At 46.5% G+C, this 8,752-nt stretch overlaps 1 long non-coding RNA gene across 1 annotated transcript; it reads right to left on the bottom strand.

Moving 5' to 3' along the window:
- Positions 1 to 846: 846 nt before the first annotated feature.
- Positions 847 to 4,324, bottom strand: LOC120239506. Its single transcript, XR_005530444.1, has 4 exons — positions 4,156 to 4,324; positions 3,401 to 3,446; positions 2,034 to 2,243; positions 847 to 1,166 (listed from the first exon to the last, which is right to left on the bottom strand). It is a non-coding gene; the product is annotated as an uncharacterized LOC120239506 (long non-coding RNA).
- Positions 4,325 to 8,752: the final 4,428 nt, after the last annotated feature.

Below are 8,752 nucleotides of genomic sequence, written 5' to 3' on the forward strand. Positions count from 1 at the left end.
TAATGCCCTCCATCAGTATAGTGTCACACGGTCTAAATAGCAGTTTATGAAACCCTATGATTTAAGATTGAACACAGTTATTATGCTCATCTTAATGGAAGAATAGAAGTTAAGAAACAGCAAGTGATTTGCCAAAGACCACACAGACCCAGAAAGGGAAAAAAGTTCTAGAACCTAGACCTTCATATACCTAGTTATTGGTTTTCTCTGCCTGACCATAATAACATTACTTTTATTTTTAAAATAGCCTACTCACTATGTACTATGTCAGTGAATCTTAACCCTGGCCACACATTAAAATCTCTTGGGGTACCTTAAAAAAGTAACTCCTATGCCTGCACCTCACCCCAGCCAATTACATCAGAATCTGTGGGTAGGGTGCCAGGCATCCACGAGTTTCATTAACTTCACAGGTGATTCTAATGTAGAGCGTCAAGGGCCATTGCAGGCGCTTTACAAACACTTCATTTCAACCTCATCACAAACCGTTCAGCTCCATATTATCATCCACATATTACAGGCGAGGACAACATGGCACAGAAAAAAATAAGTAAATTGCCCAACTGATCCTGGATAGTCCCTAATGCCCTAACGTTCTCCAAGTTGCCACAGGGAGGTTTTCAGGAGGAGTAATACCTATGTCTCAACACCCACGTGAACTAATTAGCTCAAGGCAGTTCACCGTTTCTACAATAGGTGGCGCTAAATTCCTTTCAAGGACCTATTTTGGCAAAACTGAAAATTTCTCCCTGTAGTGTGTGGTGTTCGATCTGAGTCCAAAATGTGAGAAGTAACGCAACACGCAACAGTCACAATATCCCATTAGTAACTGTGGTCATTTAAGAATTAATTAAAACATTTTTTCTTTTAATTTACGTGCACTATTTTTTCAAATGGCTATGTTGTTAGAGTATATATATTTACTATGTGGTTTTGTCTTGACTACTTAATAAAGGGAAATTTGTGGCATTAAAAAAAAGGCACTGATGCACTAAGGTCTCCACCGTAATGCCACAGGCACACAGTAAACGTGCACAGGGAGGATTTGAAATTGTTCAGTCTGACCCCAGAGCCTGACAGCTTAACCCTTCTTCTTAATTAGGCTCAAGTCGTGCTTCGCTTCTGTGTCCTGTCCTAGGTGCCAAACCATCGAGTTAGGAATCAACCTGGAAAAGACAGAGCAGACGTAAATTGAACATTACTAGTAAGACCACAGATCATTTCTATGTCCTTTGACAAGCTACATAATGTCCACGAGTCTGTTTCCTCATCCGCAAAATGGGGATAGTGAAATCTACACTAAAGAGTTAAAAGATTAAACAAGGTAAAGAATCATGAGGTGCCTGGGTGACTCAATAGGAAGAGCATTCAGCTCACGTCATGAGCTCACAGTGTGTGGGTTCAAGGGGACTCACTACTGTCAGTGCAAAGCCCACTTCAGATCCTCTGCCCCTCTCCTGCTCATGCACACTCTCAAAAATAAATATTAAAAATGTTTTTAAAGGTAAAAATCGTAAGGTATCTGGTATAGAACAGGCACTCAATGTACTCAATACACGTTTATATTTTCCCTTTGTTCCCTCCTCACTTCCATGACTGAACTGAAGGCACAGGGACTCATCATGTCCACAGAGGTATGAATCACGTGCACGTGCGCGCGTGCGCACACACACACGCACACACACAAAACCATCTGTCTATGCCCAATCCTCAGCCTCAAGCACATTATTTATATATACATACATACACATAATCACAGCATCTTGGCTCATTAAATCAACACCCCAAAAAACCCCTGACAGAACAATGAGGCAGAGAAGTTTTGAAGTCACTCACCTTTTCCCATATAACCTTCATGGATAGCCACTGCTATGTAGAGACCCTCTGGCAGCCCTCCAGTATTGTGCAGACTCGAGAGGCCCACACCCCCTCCCTTGCCCATCATGTCACCGAACATAACGCCACTGGACCAAGGGGATGCTCAGGACCCAAAAGTGTCCTCCACTTCGTCTCAAAACACAAAACACTCCTACCATTGGCTCTTAGCAGCATCTGCCGCAGACCGGATGACCACCTCCCCTACGTGTCATTTGCAGGAGGAATCCTCTACACCAGCCAGGGTGCCTGAGCATTCAACTTTAGATGTCGTTTCTCTGGGCTTAAAGTCTCATTAAGTAGACCTCTCTCTGCAAGAGGCAAATCTTATGTCTTACTTGGCAGGTGGTTCAACTTGAGGTCAGCTTCTAGGGAGGAAGTGGATGAAGAAACAGTGTGTTTAATACATTCATCTCATAAATATCTAGTGAGTACTATGTGCTAGGCACAAGGGACGGACACGAATAAGACACAATCACTGATCTCAAGGTGTATGGTCTACTAAAGGGCATAGGCTGGAAAACAGGCATTTACAAATCCCGTGTGACATATGCTAACAGGAAGGAAGCATAGACTTATGCGAGCACAGAAGAAGGGCGCAGAATACACACTCAGAGGGTCAGCAAAGACTTCTTGGAAGAAGGGACGTCTAGACTGACACTTAAAGGATGAGAAGGAGTGAGGTCTGTGGAGAAGGTGGGGAGCATTCCAGGGGAAGAAAACAGGGCAGCACAGGTAAAGTCCAGGGATGGAAAAGCAGAGTGGACGAGAGCTAGGTACAAAGGATTGTGCACAGGTTTGGGACATAGTTATGACCACTTTTGAGTCTTTTTGAGTCAAAAACTTTGCCCAAAGTTTTCACTTAATGACTATATACTGAGCTCCCACCATGAGCTGTGTGGGATCTGTGTATATGAAGAGACCCACACACCGCACAACAGTGCGAGCCCCACATTAATCTTTCCTCTCTCGCTACGTCCAGATACTCACTACCTTAAGACTCTGGTGACCACAAGCTAGTGTCCTACCTAGATGGCAGGCCTGATTTGAGTCTTGAGTCTCATATGTCCTCACTATGGTCCCGCTTTGGATTCTAGCAGCCCCAGTGAGAATTGTGCCAGCATTAGGCGGGGTCCATATTAACCCTTCAGCTTCCAGGAGCAGTGGGTCAGACGTGAGGTGACATAGCAAGGCCGTACTACATTCGTCTGAGTTGGAGGGGCCTGGAGGCATCTCATTGCTCCATCAGAAACTTAAGCAGAGGGGAAGGTGGCAAAGATAGCATTGACTTTTTTAGGGGAGGGTTAGGCACCAAATCCTGGAGATAGCTAAGGATGATTTGGCCTATTCTATTTAAACCATTGGAGCTCCCAGGTTGTGCAAGACAGGGGATTGGGGTGGGTAGTGCCGGGAGAGCCAATTCAACACGCTTGCTATCTGATGTCCACAGAGGGGCTGCTGCGCAGGACGCCCAGGGCCAGTCCTGCTGCCCATCCCCCATGCCCGCCCTGGGACTCTGAGTTACCTGAAAGAGCAACCTCGTCACTTTTGTAAAACACCAACCTCGGCGTCTTTAAAGAATAAATAAATAAAATAAAAAGGTTATAAGTGAACTCAGTCAGGATGGACATCACCCCTAAGGAGCGACGCCACTGGCTTCCAGCTGGCTGCTCAGCCCTTGACCTACCTGCTTGTGACTAGGGCAGGGCCTATGCCCTTCCCGGAAAGACTCGCTCTGGCCCTCCCTGCCTAGCCCAGGTTGGCTGACCTCACCGGTGCTGATGGTGGCTTAGCTGAACAAGGACCTTTCACCTCCTTCCTGCCCACTCACTTCCCTGCCCCAGCGACATCCCTACAGAGTGCGGGCAGACACCTGTCACATGAAGACTGACTCCTCTGGTTGGGGGAAGGAGACTAGACTCTGCCACGCCTCGGGGGGCGGTTTACATCTGGTCCAGGCATTGGGGGCTCCCTGGGGCTTATCCTCGAGCTCGCTGTGAGGCCGTCCTCAGGAAGGTGGAGCTGCTGCCCCTCAGTTCTGGAACCATCGCCTTCTGGAGGCCCCTCCACACAGAACAGTGTAGGACAGGCACTGGCAGGACCCCCGCTAAGAAGAGGTGGCTCCCGAGGTGACTGGGGGTCCTTGGTGTCCCAAAGCACCCCCAAACCCGCCTGCCCAGCTTCGCCCGGAGAGGAGGGATTCTGGCTCCTGGGGTCGGCTGCCTCTCCCTGCCTCGAAGTCAGTCTGTTCCAGGGGAAAGGTGAGCAGGGGCTCCTTACGGTTAAGAGCGGCCCAGGGCAGTTTCCGGTTGAGTCAGCTTCCCGGGGAGAGCACGGGTCGGGTCAGCTCAGGGCTGGGTGGCCACAGGGACTTGCCCGCTCCCTCCCTCCCGCCACTGGGCCGCTGGGCAGCCTCCGCGGCGGCGCTGCGGGGCCTACGGCCTGACGGATGCGCGGCCGCGAGGCAGAGCGAGCTCCAGCAGGGGGCGAGCCAGGAGCGGAGGGCTGCGCGGGGGTCCCGGGCCCCTCTGGTCGTTGGACGCCGGTGCTGTCCAGCCAGAGAAGGCGGTTCTTGACCGCAGCAACGGGGTGCCTCGCTTAGATTTCCCTTCCCTCCTGGGACGAACTTGGTATCATCCTGGCCCTTGCATCAAAGAGCGGTGCTTGCCGCACTCTGGACTTCCCCAGGGAAGTAACCCCAGCCGCTAGGAGGTAGGAAGGGTCTCCCACGGCCCCTTCCACCCTCAGGAAACACACAGGAGGCATTAAAGAGAGGCGATGTGGAGAATAGTTAAGAGCATAGACTCCTAACTTGGGTTTGAATCCTGATTTTGTCATTAATTTTTTTTCATGTTTATTTATTTGTGAGAGACAGAGTGCGAGCAGGGGAGGGGCAGAGAGAGAGGGAGACACAGAATCTGAAGCTGGCTCCAGGCTCCTATCTGTCAGCACAGAGCCCGATCCTGTGGTTCAACCCATGACCTGACCATGACCTGAGCTGAAGTCAGCCGCTTAACCAACTGAGCCACCCAGGCGCCTCTAAGAAATTGTTTTTAAATGTTTATTTGTTTTTGATGGAAGGAGGGGTGGAGAGAGAGAGAGAGAGACACAGAATCCAAAGCAGGCTCCAGGCTCTGAGATATCAGCACAGAGCTCCAAGTGGGACACCATGACACCTTATGTGTCTCCCTCTCTCTGACTGTCCCCTGCTCACGCTGTCTCTCTCTCTCAGAAATAAGTAAAAACATTAAAATTTTTTTTAAATAAATAAATAAATAATAAAACAGGATTTATTATAACAATACCCAGCTCCTAAGGCTGTTGGGAGGATTAAACAAATTGATACATGGAAGAGAACATAGAACAATGATTACCTATAATAAGCATTCCATACATGTTAGATATTACCCTTCACAATTCGTATGTAAGCTTTGGAGTGGCTCCAGTTTTTTGGTCATTCAGCCCCAAGTACACCCTGTATTTTTATTTTATTTTTTAAATGTTCGTTTATTTTTGGTAGAGAAGCAGAAAGCAAGTGGGGAAGGGGCAAAGAGAGAGGGAGACAGAATTTGAGGCAGGCTTCAGACTCTGAGCTGTCACCACAGAGCCTGAGGACAAAGACCTCGAATTCACGAACCTCAAGATCATGACCTGAGCTGAAGTCAGATGCTTAAGCTTAACGGCTGAGCCACCCAGTTGCCCCCACCCTGTATTTTGATTAATCTTTTTTTTTAATGTTTTATTTATTTCTGAGAGAGAGAGAGGAGAGACAGCCTGAGCAGGGGAGGGTCAGAGAGAGAGGGAGACACAGAATCCGCAGCAGGCTCCAGGTTCTGAGCTAGCTGTCAGCACAGAGCCTGACGTGGGGCTCGAACCCATGAACTGTTGAGATCATGACCTGAACCGAAGTCTGATGCTTAACCGACTGAGCCACCCAGGCATCTCTGATTAATCTGAAATGACTATCTGTTATATACCACCCCGATGTACTTTATTTCTCTATATTGTTTTGACCAACTCATTCTCCAACACTGGCCTGGGAGTTGGTCAGATTAATAGAGGAGTTTATAGGGGCGCCTGGGTGGCTCAGTTGATTAAGCGTCCAACTCCAGCTTGGGTCATGATCTCATGGTGTGTGAGTTCAAGCCCTGCATCAGGCTCTCTGCTGTCAGCACAGAGCCCACTTCGGATCCTCTCTCTCCCTCTCTCTGTGCCCTTCTTCCACCACTCTCATGCGTGCACACTCATCTTCTCTCTCTCAGAAATAAACATTTAAAAAATTGAGGACTTTATTGCCGAAAATCAGGGAGTCGTCTTGTGACACAATGACTCAGTTACACAGTCAACATTAGTCAGCAAGTATTTATTGAGCACTCACTATGTGCCAGCTACTGTGTTTCACAGGTCTTCCTCTAGAGCCCCAAATAGGAGAGTTAGGTGGAGAGGGATTGGTTTAAGGGATTGGTTTAAGTCCAATCTTTGTCTCTAATATCTCTCCTTATGACTACTTGAAAGATTTAACACTGATTTCACTTTTTCAAACCCCTCTAAAGGGTGATGCATTCTGGTTGGGTCAATGTTCTACTTACCCGATACCCCATAAGGCCATACATCTAATACCTAACAGCAAAAGGAACTCCATTGTCTGATTAACCCATCTTCTGAAGCATACGGACCCTTAAGGACTGCAGTGGGGCTTCGAACACTAGATAGCATGTATTTATTTGTGCATTCTTCCCCCTTGGAGTTTTATTACAGGCAATATAAGAACTAGATAATAGGACAACCTTCCAAATACAAAACACCGAAAATATAACAAACATTCTTTTAAATGCATAGCCGAGCTTGGATTGAAAGAAAGAAAGAAAGAAAGAAAGAAAGAAAGAAAGAAAGAGAACTCTACCAGAGGAAGAAGACAAATACACAAAGCGAAGTGGACCTGGAGCCAGGGCTGTTCTGTGGGTGTTGGCTAATCTCAACAACCAGAACCTAGCAAAGAGCTGGGGCCCTCAGGGCTGTGCTCCTGAGGAAGGGTGGGCCAGGAGAAATCTAGCCATCAGCAGAGGGAGGGGTCAGAGATAATGTGCCTGTCTCTGTGTGCATTCCAGACTTGAAAAAAGAAATTTCCCTTGAGGATTTGCTATCACGCCCTTCAGGTGAATTTGAGACTACAATGTGTACTATACCTGGTCTGGTAAAACACAAGAGGAAACATTAACAAAAATTCAGAATGATTGGTGGTTCTTAAAAGAACTTTGCACATGGGGAGCCTGGGTGGTTCAATCAGTTAAGCGTCTTGATTTCAGCTCAGGTCATGATCTCACAGCTTGTGGGTTCAAGCCCCACATCGGGCTCCATGATGACAGGGCAGAGTCTGCTTGGAATTCTCTCTCTCTGTCCCTCCTCTGCTCACTCTTGCTCTTCCCCTCCCTCTCTCAAAATAAATGAATAAACATTAAAAAAAAAAAAAAGAACTTTGCACAAAGCTTCTCTGGGGAGCTACCCCTCACCCCAGAGTCTATAGGATTCCCCCCCAAAAAAAAAGTTTGGACAAGTAACGTTCAAATACAAAACAAAACAGAGGAAAAAAACCTCCGTGAGCAAATATCAGCATACCCAGTAAACAGTTGTGTAAGACCCCTTCCATTTCCTGATAATGGAATTATTAGGTACAGCATAAAAAAATAAGATTTTTTTAAAAATGTTGAACAAAAACAAGAAGAAACTGAAAACATGAGAAAAGCACCACATGCTATCAAAAAAGACAAAGGAGTTTTGATAAACAAGTCAAATTAATTATGGAGAAATATAAGCCATAATAATCAAAAATTAAAACTATGTAGGCAAGTTAAACAGCAGGTTAGGTAGAAGACAAAATTAGTAAACTAAAAATAAACCTAAGAAATTACACACCATAGAGCAGAGATGGACAGAAAGAAGGAAAATATTAAGGAAACACTAAGAGACATGATGACCAGAGAGACTAACATCAGGACTGACATTCATGGGACTGGCGTTCTGTAAGGGGAAATAGAATAGAGGAAATATTCTAAGAGATGGTGGCTGATAATTGTCCAGAAGCAACAAATGACAAGAGTGCTCACCTTGCATCATTAATGTAAGCTAGATGACAAAGGAATAATATTAAATTTTTTAATGTTTTATTTATTTCTGAGAGAGAGAGGGACAGCATGAGCAGGTGAGGGTCAGAGAGAGAGGGAGACACAGAATCAGAAGCAGGCTCCAGGCTCTGAGCTAGCTGTCAGCACAGAGCCCCACATGGGGTTGGAACCCACAAACCGTGAGATCATGACCTAAGCCGAAGTCGGACGCTTAACCAACTGAGCCACCCAGGCGCCCCCAAAGGAATAATATTTTAAATGTCTAAGAGTAAATAACTAGAAAACTAACATTTATACTTAGCCAAATGAGCACTTAAAAGCGAGAACACAAGGGCCCCTGGGTGGTTCAGTCAGTTAAGCATCTGACTCTTGATTTTGTCTCTGGTCATGATCTCAGGGTTCATGAGATCAAGCCAGAGGTCGGGCTCTAGACAGACAGCACAGAACCTACTTAGGATCTCTCTCTCTGTCCTTCCCCATCCCACACATGCATACACACTCTCTTTCAAAATAAATAAACTTAAAAAAATAAAAGTGAGAGGGGTGCCTGGGTGGCTCAGTCAGCTGAGCATCTGACTTTGGCTTAGTTCATGATTTCATGGTCCGTGAGTTTGAGCCCGTGTGGAGCCCTATGCTCCGTGCTGACAGTTGGAGCCTCGAGCTTGCTTCAGATTCTGTGTCTCCCTTTCTCTCTGCTGCTCCCACCCCCTACTCATGCTCTGTCTTTCTCTCTCAAAAAATAAACAAACATTAAA

The sequence above is a fragment of the Hyaena hyaena genome, unplaced genomic scaffold (genome assembly GCF_003009895.1).
Source record: "Hyaena hyaena isolate Hyena2069 unplaced genomic scaffold, ASM300989v1 scaffold_8, whole genome shotgun sequence".
Lineage (NCBI taxonomy): Eukaryota > Metazoa > Chordata > Mammalia > Carnivora > Hyaenidae > Hyaena > Hyaena hyaena.